Here is a 20,415-nt window from a genome sequence, read left to right as displayed (position 1 = left end):
AAATCATGTGATTTAGCTGAGTTCACAAGCTGAAAGCGTAAAGCGTTAAAAAGAATTGACTTGCAAAGTTACTAATAAGTGTGTGAATAATATTATATTATAATTATAAAAATTAAAATTAAAACACATAAACATTTCTATATTAATTGATATAAAAGGAAAATACTTGAATTATAAATAGATTACACAAAAATAAATCCATAAAATTAAAATGATATGATTTGGTGTATGTCAAATTATAAAATCACTTTTATTATAAAATAAATATAAATACATATATATAGCGAAATGATCACAAGCATTAACATGAGCGGCAATGGGCAATGGATTGGACAAAAAGCTCACACGATCACATGCCCACTAATGTTACTGGTGAAGTTATTTAATTTTGTTGGGAAAATAATACTGGTGAAGCTGAATGAAAGTAGGTGGAAATATTTTTCAAGGTGCTCACAAGTTTAGGATGTTGATATCTGAAAAATCGAGGATCGCAGAAGTGCTACGTACAACAAAGGGTGTGTAACCATTGCGCACCCAATGCTGAGGTGGTGTTGTCAGATGGTTAGTGTAAAAAAAAAAAAAATGGAGGGAAATCGTTGTACTGCTTTTCTGCTTTTCGTTTCTAGTTTCTTCTTCTGCTTTTTGTCTCTGGTTTCTTCTTCTGCTTTTCATCTCTGGTTTCTTCTTCTGGACGCCGAATCCATTTTGGTGGTTTTTTTGATTTCTCGTTGATGCAGAACTGGTTTTCGTCTCTGGTTTCTTTTTCTTTTCTTTTTTATTTTTCCTTCATCTCCCCCAAATCTCTTCCTCTACCTGTTGGCCGGTTTGCTCTACACCGACCAAGTCCTCTACCTGTTGGCAGAGTTTTTCAAGGAGAAATGTCCAGTGGGGTTTAAACAGTCTTATACACTAATTAGTTGCCCCTTCCATTATTTTTTAATATTCAGAATAAGCTATACGAGGAAATTCCTTGCAGAATTGGGAATGATTTCATTTAGGACAAACTTCCAGGGGTGTCTATGTAATATGGATGGCCCATGTCGTTCAGCTCCACTTCTCCTGCTGCAGAATCCCAACCCCACACGCACGTGAATCTAACGTGTATATACTTCAGGGATTATTCTGAACAGTTGGGTCTCACAGAAACTGCAAAAAAAAAAAAAACAGATGGGTCTCACAGGATGAGTTAGGATTTTCCTGAAGGGGATTTGGGAGAATGGTGCGGAATGGATGAAGGAGAAGGTGAAGGGTGTTGGAATGGATGAAAGAGAAGAGAAATCTAAAGAAAATATATGAAAGGGAAGGGGAAGGGAGGAGAACGAGAAGGAGAAAGGGAAGGATGCGGGAGGGGGAGAGGAAGGGGAAGGGAGGAGAGAAGGAGAAACGCATAGTTTTGATATTAATGAATTCAAAAATACTTTTGACTTGCCACATCATATGGGTGCGCGATGGTTGAGCGGGGATGGTTACAAACAGAATTTTCCCACAAAATATGCATGACAATTGTATGATCAAAGTCGTGTGTAATTAATAACATTGACAAGATTGGTGTGTGTAGTTGCCAGTTGGTTAGGATTAAACGCAGTTAGGAATAATTAATAATATTATTATGCCTTTACTTTTCCTATCTAATTAATCGTCATTCTCTTCGTCATCATGACATCACTACCTGCTGATTAAAATAATGTGGTTTGGAAGTTGATGTTCTTATAAGAATCATCATGCAGTGAATAGAAAGCAGAGCCGCTTAGGAGTGGTCGGGCTGACAAAAGGAGAAAAGCAACCCTCCATTCACAGCACGCCACATCAGAAATTTCACAGTAAAAGAAATAGACTCCATCACACTAGAACGTTTCTAAGGAAAGCAGCTCACTTTTCGCCCAAAGCAGTTCGTCACCTCACTCTTCCTCTTCCTCACTGCAAAATCTTCAACTACCACCATCTCAGCCCGACGCCCAAGAGCCATAGAAAAATCGATCGCATGGGAAAATAAAAAAAAAAAAAAAAAAACATAAAACGAGCAGAAGGGTGTGATTTGCAGATTTGTAAACCTGTAAATCTTCATATTTGTAAGCAACTACTGGTTACGCACGGATGAACATTTCTTACAGTGCGGCAGTTCATGAAGCGGCAATCTGGGGCAGGGGTTTCACACAGGAAGCTTATGAGTGAAAGGATTTTTCATTTTATATGGGTTTATAGAAATTTAATCTCAGTCCCAATTTTTGTTTCCCTTTCATGCTTTGTTGCTCTGCACTTTGGGCTAAGAATTTGTAGTATAACAAAGGGACGAGAGGGGGGTGCCTTGTGAGAGCCTCTATGTGACGAGAGGAGACGAAGCCGATAGGTGAGTGTTGTGCAAGATCCTCTATGTCGCGGGAGGAGATGAAGACAAAGGGTAGAGAAGGAGTTGCGAGATCCAGTCGAGGGGGAGGGGGTGCGAGAGGGGGGGTGGAGACTGGAGATGGGGGTGCAAAGGGCTTGCCTGATTTTAATTAGATGTAGTGCAACTATATGATAGGTGTAGTGAAATGCCTAGGTGTCAATTAGTTAGTGGTGGACTGCTCTTGGGCTGAAAACTACTGGACTGTTTCTAAGGTTTACTCAATAGAAAGACTACTTTGGGCAGTTTCAATACGACTGATGCATCATTTTTTTATTGGAATAAATGCATAGAGAGTTCCGTCGACTTACTGCTTAATTTGTAATCATTCTGATTTTATTACGTAATTATCTCTTTAAGTTGTTCAAATAGAGAAATGATAGTTACAAATTTAAAATATGTGAGTCTCGTATACTTATTTTAAAAAATATAAAAAATATATAAAATTTATATAAAATAAAATTAATTTTTTAACAATAAATCTTACTTTTTTCTAAATAAAGTTTACAAAATTTAAATATCTTAAAACTGTATTTAAGATAACTATTTAAAATATCTCATTCATTCTCTCAATAAATAAAAAATCATATAAATAATCTTAATAAAGACGAAAATCACATAAATAATCTTAATAAAGACGAAAATCTAACATTGAGAAAAAAAATCTAATATTGTACGGATGCAATAATTTTAGCATTTTCCTCACAATACATAGCCAACGACAAAATGGTTACGTACAACCTTTGATTAATTACCTGTTTTTGAAAGAAAGCAAACATCTTTTCAGCTCATAAATTCTACCATATATATCATTCTTACTTGAAATTGTGAGATATATGTGAAAGGGTTTGCATATTCAAATTCGATTTTTTTTTTTTTAAGGGTTTGTGAAGTTTCAGGAAACATCTATATCGAACCAATTGAATTGATTGAGACGAAAAAGAAAGTGAAGGAAGGGTTGGTTGGCTAATATTGATGCCACACGCTCTCCCTTGACTATTGGTGAGTGCTGTACGGCTGGCTATACACACATACGGCCGACATAATTTGTGCAGCCCTGTAGGATTTGCCTACTCCGGCCTCTTAATATTGAGACATTAAAATAATTTAAACTTTGACTGATCAGCCCAGACTCGAAATAATTAAGGTTCGTCCATGGAGATTCTGGCCCAGACAGGGAAGTCGTACGAAGATAGGCTGAACGAACGTACGGATCATGTCACTTACTGCAAAGACTTCTGTTTTAGCCACAAAATTTACACCCAAAATTGGAGAAAAGTTGCATTTCCAATATGTACGGTATGACATTTTGAGCACTATATTATTAGTAATATTACATTCAATGGTATAATATATAAGTAATATATAATCATTTGGAAAAGAGTGTAATTTATTATTAAAATATTAATTTTTTTTATGTAGACTTAGTATTATAATAAGTATCTATCCTATATAAATCGTACTAATGAACATTAATTTTCTTGTTTTTTTTTTGTAGTTACATTTTTGTCCTTGAGTTGTTTAACTTTTAAACTAATGAAAAATTATGTTCTATCATTTCTCTAATTTCTCTCTCTCCATCAGTCGGCAACCTTCTCTCTATTTATTTTGGGCCATTGGGTTGCATAATCTTCTTATCGAGCTGGTCAAAGACTTGAGCTATGCAAGAGTAAAACAAGTTTTGAACTCAAGAAAAAGCTTTGCTAACTAATTATATTACTAAAATAGTTCTCAATAAAAAAAGAAAAAGAAAAGAAGGAAAAAAAAAAAGCTACTTACACGTTAGTAAACAATTTTCCTGCTTTGTAACATTTCATCTCTATATAATATCCATTTACATTTCTAAAACGAAAAAGAAAAAAACAAACAAACAGGCCAAAGAAAGAATACGAGATGAAAAAAAATAATCTGAGTGTACTTAGTGCCTGCAGGTTTATGTATAATGTTGTATATTTAATTTTAAACTAAAATATAATTTAACTACATACGTAGATTAACTATTGTGACATCCGGCCAGAATATACCAATAGAAAGATATTATACTTCACTAACTTATCATTATCAAAAAATGTTTCCTAAAATTTACTTTTTTTATGCATTAATAAATTTTATTTTATAAAAAATCATATTTTTTTTTTATTAAAAACTTTGCATCACCCAACTAGGCAAACGTGTTTTGCACGTTGCTCCGACTTAATATATATATATATCTTTATATACTAAAAGCGGCTATCCACGGATCTAATAGATATATATCTTTATAGATCCAGACCGGACCGGATTTTCTCCGGATCCGGTCCGGAAATCCGGATCCGGATGAATCCGGGCAGTTATCCGCCCGGATTACACCCGGGCGGTTGAGAGAAAACCGGATCCGGTTATGGATCCGGTTTTTTAATCCGGTAATCCGTAACCGGATATTACATCCGGATTCTTTTTTCCTCTTGCCAAACGACACCGTATTTCTTACATTTCCTCTCCAAAACCGAACGAAATTTCCTCTCAGCTCAGTCTCTCATCTCCAAACTAAAAGAGAAACCCTAGCCGTGCCGTGCCTATCCGATTGCGAATATATATATAGATGAGATAGTACTACTAGTACTGCAAGGCCAGGTCATATATATATATATATATATATATATAAAAGATATATAGATTAATCCATGCAGATTCCAGACACACTTATGTACTCTAATTATGCTGTAAATTAACATTATGATGAAGGTTATCATGCATCTCTACATAATGGGCTCTGCCTGTTTCCCTAATTAGAAACTACTACTGCTGGTTGGTGCTACTTATTTTTTATTTTCTTTTCAGTGCTGCTTTCTTTTTGTTGATAGTGACACTGCCTTTTCCCTCTTTTTTGGGCAGTGTCACTATATTGGTTTTGTATTCATATATATTTGCTGAATCAAAGTTTGCATAATATTTATTAAAGCGCTAAATTGACAAATATTTATTTATTAAAACAGATGGAAGGTAGTTTTAGTGATAGTGTTGGTGGTTCTAGTTCAGCTCATATTTCATTAGACATGGAGGAAGACACTAGTCCTTTAGTGCCTTCCTCCATGAATACCCCAAACCCCAGGCCGGCACCATCTCTTCCCCCAAAGCTAAAAAGAGCCAAGAAGGCTACCAACCAATCTCATGTATGGGATCATTTTACAAAGATTGAACCCGTTGATCCCATTGCACCGAAAGCTCAATGCAATTATTGTTTCAAGATTTATGGATGCCATTATAAAAATGGTACTTCATCAATGTCGCACCACCTAGGATATTCTTGTCCGGAGTCTCCCATTAGACGAGATAAAAATCTTGAGAAGGATAAATCACCATCACATACTGGAGTTAGAATGGATGGTAGAGGATCTAGTCCTCAAATGTTAGGACAATATGACCGTGAAAAATTAAAGGGGATGATTTCTAATTTGTTTATCCAGTGTGAATTGCCATTCAAGGTTATAGAGCATCTGGCATTTGTTAAACTCTTGGGTTATTTAGAGCCTAGACACAACTTGCCATCCCGAACCACCTTCCAAAAAGAGTGTATTGGTTTATATAAGGAGGAGAAGCAAAAGTTGAAGGCTTTGTTGAGTAATCAAAGAGTTTGTTTGACCACCGATATATGGACATCGGTGCAAAACAAGAATTATATTTGTGTCACATGTCATTATGTTGATCAAAATTGGGTACTACACAAGAAAATCATAATGTTTTTCAAGATTCATAATCATAGAGGTGAGACCATTGCTTGGATGTTAGAGTCTTGCTTGATGGATTGGGAGATTAACCGCCTTTGTACGATCACTGTGGATAATGCCACCTCTAATGATGTCGCTATTGATCATGTGAGGAGGAGCATGAGAGATAAGGAGTTTACAATTTTGGAAGGCGAGTTTATACATGTGCGATGTGTTGCACATATTTTAAACCTCATTGTTTGTGATGGTTTAAAAATTATATATGATGCTATAAATAATATTAGAGAAGCAGTAAGATTTATGAGGTCCTCACCGGCAAGGTTTGATATGTTTAGAGCATGTGCAAAGGAGTTGAATATTGTGTGTGGAAAAATGGTGTGTCTAGATGTTCCCACTAGATGGAACTCCACATACCTAATGCTTAGTATTGCTGAAAAATATGAAAAAGCATTTGTGCTAATGAGAATGAGGGAGTCACAGCTTGCAGCGCCTCCATTTGAAGATTGGCAAAGGGCTCATGTTTTTATTAAGTTTCTTAAAGTTTTTTATGATGCCACTTTGAAAATCTCCGGCTCATCTTACGTAACATCTAATATGTTATTTCAACAAATTTCTACAATTGAGCACAATTTGAACAAAATGGGTCAGAGTGAGGATGATTTGTTGAGGAAGATGGCGTCTAATATGAAACTTAAGTTTGATAAATATTGAGGGAATATGAATAAAATGAACATGATTGTTTATGTAGCTTTTGTCCTTGACCCTCGATATAAGATCACAGCCTTGTCATATTGGTTAAAAAAGTGCAAAGTGGACGAATGTGGAGATAGAATTGAGGCCAATGTAAGATTGCTCATGAATCGTTTGATTGAGCAATATCACAAGTTTTATGGGCTAGATAGTGGAAGATCAAATATGGCACAAGTTTCAAGTTCCTTAAGTATCATTGGTGACGACTTGGAATATGAAGATATTGATACATCTCTAGATCAATATCTTGAGGGGCAAAACAATTCGGTATTTAGCTCGGACTTAGAGAGGTATTTGTCGGATGTGATTGAACTAAAAGTACTCGAGTTTAATATTTTGGATTGGTGGAAGAGGAATTCATTTAGATATCCCATCCTTGCGGAGATCGCACGTGATATATTGGTCATCCCTATTTCGACCGTCGCATCCGAGTCCACATTTAGCACCGGTGGACGTGTAATAGACCCATACCGAAGCTCATTAGCACCGGAGACTGTCCAAGCACTAATCTGTATGCAAAATTGGTTGAGTTGTGAACCACTTAGTTCTTGGGAGGTGGAGGAGCATGTAGAAGACGTTGCCATCGAAGGTAAATGCTTTTATTTGTTAATTTTGATTTTTTATTGCTAGTTTATCCATTTAACTTAACCTCTACATTTTTTTCTTCTAAAGGTAACCCTCTTCCTTCAACTTCAGCAACTTAATTTAGTGGTTCAGCACATTTGACAAACCTTCTGTAACTGTAAGTATATTATGCTATCTTGAATACGTGTATCTTATTTGCATTTAGGATTTACTGTTTGTTAATTAAACTTGAACAATGAACAGAGTTTCTATTACTTCCTACTAGAATTTTACTGGGAACATTGTGTTAATTACACCACATTAATTTCCTGCTAGACTTTGCTTTGTTGGAGACAAGGGCATAGTCTTTGGAACTGGGATATCCGCCCGGATTGGTTTTTGGGTACCCCACTACTTGTTTTGTTCCTTAATGTAATTGGTTTTTTTAGATCGAGTGCTTATAAAACATCTGTATCATCAACTACCTTTATGCTTTCAATTTGGAATTTGTTTCTCTTGTAGGAGGAATATATGCACATTTGATGCCCATGAAGGATTATTTTCCTAAAGCTGTATACACATTTGATATCGGTCAGAATGATCTTGGTGAGGGATTCTTTGGTAAAATGACTGTAGAGGAAGTCAATGCTTCTATCCCTGATATTCTTGACAAGTTCTCTCTTAATGTTAAGGTAAATTAAGACTCAAAAAAAAAAAAAAAGAAGAAAAAGAGGTAACCTTGTTTTGTTTTCTGTTAATGATAATCAAGTGAAATTAATGATGATGATGGAGAATATATACAAGTTGGGAGCTAGATCATTTTGGATGCACAATACTGGACCAATTGGTTGCCTTCCCTATATTTTGGCCACTTTTCCATCAGCTCAAAGGGACAGTCATGGCTGTGCAAATCCTTATAATGATGTAGCTCAGTCTTTCAATCACCAGTTGAAGGAGGCCATTGTTCAACTCAGGATCGATCTTCCTTCAGCTGCAATCACATATGTAGATGTCTACTCTGTCAAGTACTCCCTTTATAGAGAACCACAGAAATACGGTAAGCCTTATTATATTGCAAAAAGTTTATTTCTTTTTGTCATTTCTAACTTCCCAAATTAAAATCTTGCTTTGGTAATATAAGAATGGTTATTTCTGTTCTCAATGTTTATTATTTTTATGATCATATTCATGTTTGGGTTAAGAAATGTGCAGGATTTGAGCTTCCACTCGTTGCATGTTGTGGGTATGGAGGAAAGTACAACTTCAGCAGCAGTGTTGGGTGTGGAGGAACAGTGACAGTGAATGGAAGCCAAATATTTGTTGGTTTATGTGAGCGCCCCTCGGTCAGAATAAACTAGGATGGAGTTCACTATACTCCCTTGTGCAGCTTCCTCAATTCCATATTCAACTTTCAAGATGTGAAGAGCATTGTATTTTTTTTTTTTTGAAATAGTAGTATCATTGTAATGTATTATTATTTATTTTGTTCTTTATAATGGATTGTATTAGTTTAATTAGTTGTAATGTATTACTATTTATTTTTTTCTTTGTAAATTTATGTTTTGCATTGAGATGTAAACAAAAATATTATCTATTTTTGCATTTTTATTTATATATATCAGATTTTTTTTTAAAGTGCTATATATATATTTTTTGGGGTTTTAAAGTCTGAAAAAAAAAAATCCAGATTAGACCCGGTTATAACCCGGATATCCGGGTTTTAAGGCAAAAATTACAAAAAAACCGGATATCCGGTTATAATCCGGATATCCGGATTAGATCCGGTTATCCGCCCGGATTGAAATCCAGGTCAATCTGGGCGGATAACCGCCCGGTTTTTAAAATCCGGATCCGGATCTGGTTATGGCCGGATACCCGGATCCGGATCCGGATCCGATTGAACACCCCTAGGATCTATAATGTTTTATCGACCATATTTCTATTCCAAGTTTGCCCTAATTCCACTTTTATAATTTCCTGTTTTAATCCCTCTGTATTTCTTTCATTTGTTTGCATTTTTACGTTTTTAGCCCTCCATTTAGTTTGTGTTTTGGTCTTTTTCTGTACGCATATGAACAATTTTTAATTTGTTTCCATTTTTATCCTTTTGTTTAACCGAATGTATACGTTTTTGCCCCTAGGTTCCTTTTCATTTTGAACCAACAAAACCATCTCAATCTCTCTCTCTCTCTTTGTGGGTATTTCTTTCTCCATCAGCCAGCCACATTCCCTCTCTACTTTTTTCTCCATTAGCCGACACAGTTCCTTCCAACTTCACCATCGTGGACAACACCATACTCACAAAGCAAAAGACAACAATCTCTCGTCTTTTACTTTGTTTGGAGCGAATGTGTACGTTTTTGCCCTTGGGTTCCTTTCGATTTTGAATCAACGAAACCATTTCTCACAATTTCACAGATCTCATCTCTCTCTCTCTCTCTCTCTCTCTCTCTCTCTCTCTCCCCCTCCCTCTCTCTGTCTTTCTTTCTCCATCAGCCGGCAACACTCTCTCTCTATTTCTTCCCCCATCAGTCGGCGCATTTCCTTCCAACTTCACCGTCGTGGATAACACGATGCTCACAAAGCAAAGGACAACACTCTCTCATCTTTTGCTTTATTTTGAGCGAATGTGTACATTTTTTCCCTTGCGTTCCTTTTGATTTTGAAGCAACAAAACTATTTCTCTCATTTCTCTCATCTCTCTCTCTTTCTCCCCCTCCCCCTCCCTCTCTCTCTCTCCCTGTCTCTCTCTGTTTCTTTCACCATCAACCGGCGCACTTCCTTCCAACTTCACCGCCATGGATAACACGATGCTCACAAAGCAAAAGACAACACTCTCTCGTCTTTTACTTTGTTTGGAGTGATTGTGTACATTCTTTCCCCTGGGTTCCTCATATTTTGAAGCAATGAAACTCTTATTTCCCTCATTTTTCTCATCTCTCTCTCTCTCTCTGTTCATTTCTTTCTCCATTAGTCACCAACCTTCTCTCTCTCTTTCTTTCTCCATTAAATGGTGCACTTCCTTCCAACTTCACTACCGTGGATAACACGATGCTCACAAAGCAAAAGAAAACACTCCCTCATCTCTTACTTTTTTTGGAGTGAATGTGTACGTTTTTGTGCCAGGGTTCCTTTTATTTTGAAGCAATGAAAATTTTTTTTATCTCATCTCTCTCTCTCTCTATGTTTCATTCTCCATCAGCCGGCAACCTTCTCTCTCTGTTTCTTTCTCCATCAGCTGTAGCACTTCCTTCCAACTTCACCGCCGTTTATGACACGATGCTCACAAAGCAAAAGAAAACACTCTCGTCTTTTCTTTGTTTGGAGCGAGTGTGTATGTTTTGACCCAAGGGTTCCTTTTATTTTGAAGCAATGAAACCATTTCTCTCATTTTTCTCATCTCTCTCTCTCTCTCTCTCTCTCTCTCTCTCTGTCTGTCTTTCTGTGTGTGTGCGTGTGAGTTTCTTTCTCCATCAGTAGGCAACCTTCTTTCTCCGTTACTTTCTCCATCAACCGGCACACTTCCTTCAAACTTTACCGCTGTGGATAACACGATGCTAATAAAGCAAAAGACAACACTCTCTCGTCTTTTGCTATGTTTGGAGCGAATGTGTACATTTTTTACCCTGGTTTCCTTTTTATTTTGAAGCAACGAAACCATTTCTCTCATCTCTTCTCTATCTCTCTCTCTCTGTATGTTTCTTTCTCCATTAGTCGACAAACTTCTCTCCCTATTTCTTTCTCCATCAACCGGCGCACTCCCTTCCAACTTCACCATCGTGGATAACACAATGCTCACAAAGCAAAAGACAACACTCCCTCATCTCTTACTTTGTTTAGAGAAAATGTGGATGTTTTTGCCCCAGGGTTCCTTTTATTTTGAAGCAACGAAACAGTTTGTCTCATTTCTCTCATCTCTCTCTCTCTCTCTCTCTCTCTCTCTCTCTCTCTCTCTCTCTCTCTCTCTCTCTCCATCAACTGCCAACCTTCTTTCTCTGTTTCTTTCTCCATCAGCCGTCGTACTTCCTTCCAACTTTAGTGTCGTGGATAACACGATGCTCACAAAGCAAAATACAACACTCTCTCATCTTTTGCTTTGTTTGGAGTGAATGCAGACGTTTTTGCCCCAGGGTTCATTTTAGTTTGAAGCAACGAAACAATTTCTCTCATATCTCTCATCTCTCTCTCTCTCTCTGTGTTTCTTTCTACACTAGTTGGCAACCTTCCATCTTTTGCTTTGTCTGCAGCGAATGTGTACATTTTTTTGCCCTGGGTTTCTTTTGATTTTGAAGCAATAAAACCATTTCTCTCATCTCATCTCTCTCTCTTCCCCCTCTCTCTGTGTTATTCTTTCTCCATTAGCGGCCAACTTTCTTTGTCTGTTTCTTTCTCCATCCACCGGTGCACTTCCTTGCGACTTCATTGCCGTGGACAACACCATGCTCACAAAGCAAAAGACAACACTCTCTCGTCTTTTGCTTTGTTTGAAGTGAATGTGCACGTTTTTGCTCTCGAGTTCCTTTCATTTTGAAGCAACAAAACAATTTGTCTCATTTCTCTCTCTCTCTCTCTCTCTCTCTCTCACACACACACACACACACACACACATCTCATCTCTCTTTCTCTCTCTCTGTTTCTTTCTCCATCAGTCGGCAACCTTCTCTTTCTATTTCTTTCTTCATCAGCTGTCGCACTTCCTTCAGACTTCACTGCTGTGGATTACACCATGCTCACAAAGTAACAGACAACACTTTCATCTTTTGCTTTGTTTGGAGGGAATGTGTATGGTTTTTCCCATGGGTTTCTTTTGATTTTGAAGCAACGGAACCATTTCTCTCTCTCTCTCTCTCAATGTGGTTCTTTCTCCATCAGCAGCCAACCTTGTCTCTCTGTTTTTTTCTCCATCAACAAGCACACTTCCTTGAAACTTCACTACTGTGGACAACACCATGCTCACAAAGCAAAAGACAACACTCTCATCTTTTGCTTTGTTTGGAGTGAATGTGTACATTTTTGCCCCTGGCTTCCTTTTGATTTTGAAGCAACGAAACAATTTCTCTCATTTCTCTCATCTCATCTCTCTCTCTCTCTCTCTCTCTCTATCTTTGTTTCTTTCTCCATCAACCGGTGCACTTCCTTCCAACTTCACCGTCATGGACAACACCATGCTCATAAAGCAATAGACAACACTCTCTTATCTTTTGCTTTGTTTGGAGTTCTCTATGATCCAGATTTTTCTCCATCACCAACTTGCAGTTGGGTCCTGTATTATTTTAGATTCGCTTAAAATATCATAAATAATTCAGTCTTTTTAAATCTCATAAAATAATAATATTAAAAAATAATATTATAATAATATTTTATTCAATTTTCAATTTTTATCTCAACTTATCTCATTTTAACGCACTATCCAAACCATGTGATAGGGTAAACATTTTTTTATGGCTTTGATTTCTTCTCTACTGTCTACGATCCCTGCTCCTGCCCAACTTGTCATGCATAAAAAATTGATAATCTTTTAATTCTGTTTACATTATTATTGCAAAGTTTATTTATTTGCATTCTACTATTAATAATTTCAAAAAATTTGATATTGAAAAATGAAGGCTAAATAATAAAAATTGGAAGTATTTCAAACATTTAAAATTTCTAATTGTCTATTAATAGGTGTTTATTAAAGTCGTAGCTGTTTTTTATAATTATTTGCACATCTGTCATCCGTGTCCTATAAGACAACCTTAATGGATCTTCTCAGAATCTCACTTATATGCTCCATTGCTCTAGTGTCTTGAATGTTGCGCGATAAAAGAAATATTCTCCTATCGGTTTGAATTTGAAAAAAGAAAGAATTATTATTTTTATATAAAAATGATATTTACAGTTTTAAAATATATAAATTTTGTATAATGTTTAAAAAAAAAAGTGAATAAATTTGAGGTAAGAAATAATATTTACAGTCATGGAGTGCACAAGTGTCGCGTAATTATTTTGAAAAAAGTAAGTAAATACAACATTTACATAAAAAGCTAAATTTTAAATAGTGGAGGTCACTCTTTTCTAAAACGATTATGTAGTGTTTACGCATTCCACGATTGCACGTAACATTACTCCACTTTAAGATTGTATCTAACATTAATTGTTTAGAATTCTTACTTTTCTTTCTCATTTAGGGTTATTTTTGTGGGAAATATTTTTAAAATAATTATATATTATATTATTATTATTAATATTTTAGGATTTATTTTAAAGTTATAAATTATTTTAGTAAGAGGGAAATTAGGAAAAGTTTCTAAGTTATGGCTCATCGTTATATATATATAAAAAATAGTCTTAAATAGATGATTCGGCGGACTCCCAGCCCATGCGAATTGGGCGTGCGGCCCATTAGCTCGTCCTGGTAACAGCCTCAAGAAAAAATAATTGGCAGATACTGGCAGTGCTGCATTGCAAAGGATTGAATTGGTGCCAACCTTTTGGTAGATGGAATAATAATCGTTCGATCAAATCGAAGGGTTGTCGTTTGACAACAGTGCGATATGTATACTTCTTCGTAACTGATCTGAGTCAAAGCTTTGTGCCATTTTAAACCTTTTTTTTTTTTTTTAATTTGGAAAGAGAGATTTCAAACTCCAAATCTCCATTTTGGAGACTGCAGCTAATACTAATCACATCATAGGCCTTTGGCAATAGGAAATACAAATTTTGTGCAAAATTTTTGTAAAATAATAAATCCCTTTTATAAAAACTTGTGCATGACTTATCTATTCGAGACTTTTATAAATAATTTTTCTAAATTTAATATGATAGGAGACAATTTGAAAATTCTCTCTATCTCAAAAGTATTTTATTTATTCAAAACTTGTCATTTAGATCTATTCATTATACATAAAATAAATATCTGATCTTGTCGTATAATAGCAATATTAAAGGGTATTATTGTCTAATTTCACTTATGCATAACACAACTAGACAAATAAATTAGTTTTGAATATCATTGTATCTTAGACGCAAATCTGTTGATAACTTGTGTTTACATCATTACTGATGGGGGCAAATATTGTATGAATAGAAACGACATTGTAATACACCTTAAAAGCAAACTTTTCTCACATTATTTTATTCTTTTGCAGCCCTTATTGTACCAATCTTAGGACAATATCTTAATACTAATTGCGCATAGTTTCATGATACTGGAAAAAGAAGATGTACTTTTGTAATACCCGAACCTATTAGTGAAAATCCTATGTCAATAATTAAATTCGATCGAACTCTTTCTCATGTATTTCTAATTTTGGAATAGTCATTATTAGGATTATTTTAACAATTTGTTCTTTAATTCATAAAATAATTGTATGTCCCCTTAAAAATTATTTTAAAAGCTCCAAAAATATATTTATCATGTTTAAATGAGACTTATTAAGAAAAAAATTCACTACATTTCTGAAATTTTGCACCCTCTTATATTATTATTTTGTGTCTTAATAATTTTACTCATTTTAATCTCATCCGTAGATAAGACCTAAAAAGTAGAGAAATACTTTGCATCTCAGCCACTTATTTTATGAGTACAACGTGATAAGTGCGGCCCTAGGCGGCGCTGAACTCAATAAAATTATCTTTTAGTTAAAGTGTAATTAGATTGAATAAAAATTTATTGAAATAAATTTAATAAATTTACAATATTTTTAACTTCAATATTTTCATTGATCAAATCTGTCCATTCCAAATTATTGACTAAATATTATTTTGATATAAAGAATTTCTCTTCCCGCCCTATTTGTTTCATGCCATACCAAAGGTTGCTCCGTAACTGTGAATATGTTGCTGGGATTGGAATTTAATTAGTAGTTGTAATCCTGCCACTTTATTTGCAAAGGGATTAAATAACATACATCTTAATCATTTACAGATCCCTAAATTCGGTCGTTACTAGTGAATCTATTCTATTGTGATTGTGTTTTGGCTTTATTTACATGTGCATTCTTTTTTTAAAAAATATAATCGTTAAAAAATATATCTGTCAAATAAATATAAAAGTTAAAAATATAATTATTAGAAAAAATAAGACTGAAAAAATATAACCGTTTTAAAGATATGATCATTGGAAAACTATGACCGTTAAAAAAATATATCAATTGAAAACATGACTGTTGTAAAAAAAAATTATCAGAAAATTAATGTGTAATTTTTTAATAACTAATAAATATTTGAATTACAATTAAAATTAAAATAAATGAAAATGTGAAAATCAATATTTTAATATAATAGTGATAGATTTGGGAAGTTTATTATTTGGTGTTGTTGAAAAGTGACTAGTTAAATTTATAAAAGTGAATTTCCTAATCAAATTTTAGCCAAAATTTAACTAGGCCACTACTAACTACTAAGGTTGCTAGCCCTACTTAAGACTAAAATCATGTAAGTTCCTATTTCCATTAATTTTTCCTAGAGATTTTCGTTCTACACACAACAAACAGTAACCATGTTTTGCGTTCCTTTGAATTTCTGTGGCTGTGCAGAAATTTTTTAATGAGTTTCACCTTCCTTTTCTCACATCTCGCTTCTAAAATCTTGTGAATTTGAGTGGATAATCATAAGAAAGGAAAGTAGGATATGTAAATAGGATTAAACCCACCTGTTAGCGCTCAAGGTACATCAGAAAATTTCTGATGTTGGCCACTTGTGCTGCAGTAGTTTCTCCTTCATTTTCATGAGCTTATATCTTCGCTCAACAAGGTTGGACATTTGGCTTCAATTTCATTTGTAAGAAGATTAAGTTTAGGTTATTTTAAAACTCCATCACTTTTACTTCTCTTAGTTCACGTTCAACACCTAAAAGATAGCAGCAACACACCTCCAAGTTCTGAAATTTTCTAAAACAAATTCTGTCATGGCATCTTCCAACCTCATCTGTTCTTACATTTTTCATCTAATACTTGTTTAGTTGGGTGTGTAACCAAGTGTAGGGAAGGAAGAAACAAGCATAAATCGTGCAACCTATGCTTGAAGAGGTGAGATGATTTTTTGCCCTGTTTTGTTCCGAGCCGTACATTTTCTATAGAAAAACTTTGCTATAGTTTTAACTCTATATGAATGACTTTTTAATTATGTTTAAGCCTCCATTTTTATGTATTAAACTAGTAGAGGTTAGAATGTATTTTTAACCTTCTTCTCAAGCTAACAACCTAACTAAACAACCAAAGATTTCACTCAAACTATTAAGTTTTCCTCTTTTAATTTTCTGGTTTAACAAGAGATGTATCAGTTAACTCTTTGCTATTTTTATGCTATGTCTACACATAAATCATGTTTATTTCCAAATTTTCTTCAACACTAGTTCCTTGCATGTAGTGGCGGAACCAACAATTTTTTTTTAGGATGGGCCAACTTTTCTATTGTGTGACACATTTATAAAAACTTAAAAAGAGATTAAAATTTAGAAAAATAACTATATATAAAACTAGATCTCGATAATTTGCTATATAAAAATAAAATTCTAAAATACAATTTAATATACGTTTCAAATTTATGATAATAATATTTCATGGAATAATATTCATCCATTATTATTTATGTAAAGAAAAATTTAGAATTCTTTTTTTTCATGAACTTTATCAAGTGATCTTTTAGAAGGCAATCTTACATTCTATTGTGTAATGTAATTTATTAAGTTTCATGTAAAATCTAGATATTTTCGTGTCATATTAAAGTTTAAACATATAATAATATAATTGAGACCTTAAATAAATTTTTTCTTGCTCAAAGAAGTTAAGGAAAATACTTTACTTCGAAGAGTATAGTTAAGAAAGCTTGATATGAAGTAGGTATTGATATGTTCATTCAATTCCTTTTAATAAGATTTATTGAAGTGCAAAAGGAAACAAAGGTTGAGCTTGGAGGTAAGTAGCTATGATTATGCTTCTTACACAATGTTTTCTTTTACTAAATTCTCTCTTTTTCTTCAAATGCTTCTTTGTAATGAAAAAGGTAAATGTATATAACGTATAAGCTTTTTTTGGTAGCCCATGTTAAGCATCCTATTAATTCTAAATGTGTATATAACTATGATGTAAAGCATTTACATTTAAGGTTGATTAGTCCAATGTGCATGTTTTCTTAAAAATTAGTGATTTTCTTAATATAAAGTTATAGCATGAAATGCACTCTTTTATGAAAGAAAATACATACAACATTGGACTAAGAAAGATAATGAAAATGTCATGAACGAAATCAAAGAGAAAATGAAAGTTTTATGTATGAAAATACGTGATGGCTAACGATGGAGTGATGATCGTACCAAATAGAAGGGCAGATTGCAATCAGTTTCATTAGTAGTGCGCCTAATGGCACCATCCTAATTGAGGGTTTCCCAACCAACGGCCGCGGGTTGAATCCGGTTCAAAAGAATGCTAGCCAGAATGCTAACCCTAACACATAAGGCGTAATAGTGTGTACTGGCTAAAAGAAAGTGAAAATTGATTCAGAATGTTTAATTAAAATTTTTTTAAACTTAAATGAATTTTCAAAAGAAATGAGTAATTGATAATGATATTTTAATTGTATGGTGTAACTGCTTATTAAGTATTAGACTTACTTTTGTGTTTAATGTTTTAAACGTGTAGGTAATGACGCAGATGAAGTTACAGAGCAAGACACTATTCAGGAAAGAGAGATGAATGCCTAGTAGCCTTGGGTTGGTTCTTGTTAATAGAGTTTTATCTTCTGTAAATTTTGTGAAATTGTTTGAACTTTGGTTTATTTATTTTGAGAAAACAAACATTTTGTAAACAGGTTAGATATTCATAGTATGTAAATAGTTCTGGTTTTAATATGTAACTAATGGGACTGTCTTATATTTTGACAAATATCTTATTTTGAGTTTTGAAGTTATGAGAAAAGCGAGAAAGTCCCTTTTATAAATTGTTAGGTTTGATGTGATTTACTTATAAAGGAAAAGTAGGATGAAATTAATATAGTAGCTCTTTCCATCTCTAGGGGTTGTTACAACTCCCGCTTGCCAGTCTCAAAGTGGCATGTGTTCTAACCGCTCTTAAGCCTCCGGCAATTGAGGATGAGACAATTGCTTTGAGTTGGATCAAGATCAAATGGGAACATGAAGACTACATCGTCAAGGGACTTTTAAAATGCACATTATTTGACGCTTACTAAAATAAAGAAGCTGCCAAGGATTTGTGGGACACACTTGAAGCTAAGTATATTATAAAAGAGATCACAAACAAGAGGAAACAATTATGATATATATATATACACACATATATACTAATAAGGGCAAAGGGACACGTATGCCCAGTTGCAAAAATATTAAAAATAAAATTGGTAGCAAATGATAAACGAGAAATTGAGAAAAAAATAACTCCAAAATTTAAGGCATCTTTCTTAAATATATGTAGAATTTTATCGATGTGGAAGAAATGGTTTTCCTTCAATGCCCTTTTATAAATAGTAAATAGTTTTATTAATCCTTTTTTAACAACAATATAAAAGATTAATTGCAAATAATTTTATGAACATATTGTTAAGAAATATTTAGAAATAATTTTGAGAGACATGTATTATCGATTTGTTATCATTAGAATTGTTGGGGGGTTTTCCCATGGCCCTTTCATGGGGGGTTTTTCCCCCAGGCACAAAAGGCCCAGGGGCCAGGCCCAATATCCAGAGGCCTATATCCATGAAGTTACTTGGTGGCCCGATCAAGGACTCTTGACCTATATATGTCGAGTTGAGGGCTTTGGGTCGGAGGACATGCTGCTATTTTGGGAGCATGGGGAAGCTGTGCTGACGAAAGGGGAAGAGGAACATGCCATCTTTAAGGGACTGAACCCTAAGGTGAAACAGAGGATCACGCTACATTAAATGCACTCACTAGAGGATTACGTCACATTAAATGCACTACTTAGAAGGCCATGCTGCATTAAATGGATAAGGTGGATGGGACTTTAAGAGGACATCCCTCCCCTCGCCAAAGGGCATGGCTGCCTGGCCCTTGAGGCAATGTATAAAAGAAACCCCCAGGTATCGAATAGGGGTTACGTTCTGTACACTCGTTATATATTCTAAATTCTTTGCTTTCTCACATAATCTCCAAGAACATTACTGACTTATGTATTGAAGGCACCCCCAGCCACCTAAGAGCCACCTTCTACCAATCTCTTTTCTATGTTAGCAGGCCTCCAAGACATAAGTGCAGACTTTCGAGAGCCCAGCCCATTGACATACGAAACACGACGTCAACAGTGGTGCTATCTGTGGTGTGACACCCCCAACTCTCACGTACGGATAAGTGGAAATCGAGATATCGGGATGATGACAACACGGGTCACGCATCCCAACAATAAGTGCCAAGTGTGTGTACATGCAAAAAATATACAACAAAAATGTAACGGAATAATTAAAGTCAGTCAACTAAGTACCAAAATTGTTAAATACAAATTTACTTAAACACAAGCGTTTCAAAAGTAATATAATTATCCGATGAAAACATAAGTAGACCAAAATACAATAACAAAAAGTGGGACATAATACCATCCCACGAGAAAGTGATCCCTGATCATTCCTCTGGCAGAGCTGCATCCTCAAGCTCTGCATCCTCATCTGCATCAAAATCTACGGCACTAAGAAATGGTACTGCAGGTAAGTAATAGACCAAACAACCCAAAAGATAAAAATACATTCATACCACAACAATTATGCATGTATATGATGAAATATGCATGAGATCTAAAAATCATTTTCCCCAAAAATGATTATTTTCTAACACACGCCAAAATCCCATTTGGCCCAAAAATAAATCTATTAAAACATATCCGCCATTTTTTTCAGAAAACGGCCCACATAGAAATCCACAATTTTTCAGAAAATTGTGAACATAAATCCATTTATCCAAAATCCCACCATTTTCCCAAAAAATAGCCCAAATATCTAATTAACATTGTAGGTGGGAATCGCAAGCGGGACTCTACCACCATCTCTGCCTACCACCATCCGTAT

The sequence above is a fragment of the Carya illinoinensis genome, chromosome 10, assembly GCF_018687715.1.
Source record: "Carya illinoinensis cultivar Pawnee chromosome 10, C.illinoinensisPawnee_v1, whole genome shotgun sequence".
In the NCBI taxonomy this organism is placed as follows: Eukaryota; Viridiplantae; Streptophyta; class Magnoliopsida; order Fagales; family Juglandaceae; genus Carya; species Carya illinoinensis.
This window is presented reverse-complemented; position numbering follows the sequence as displayed.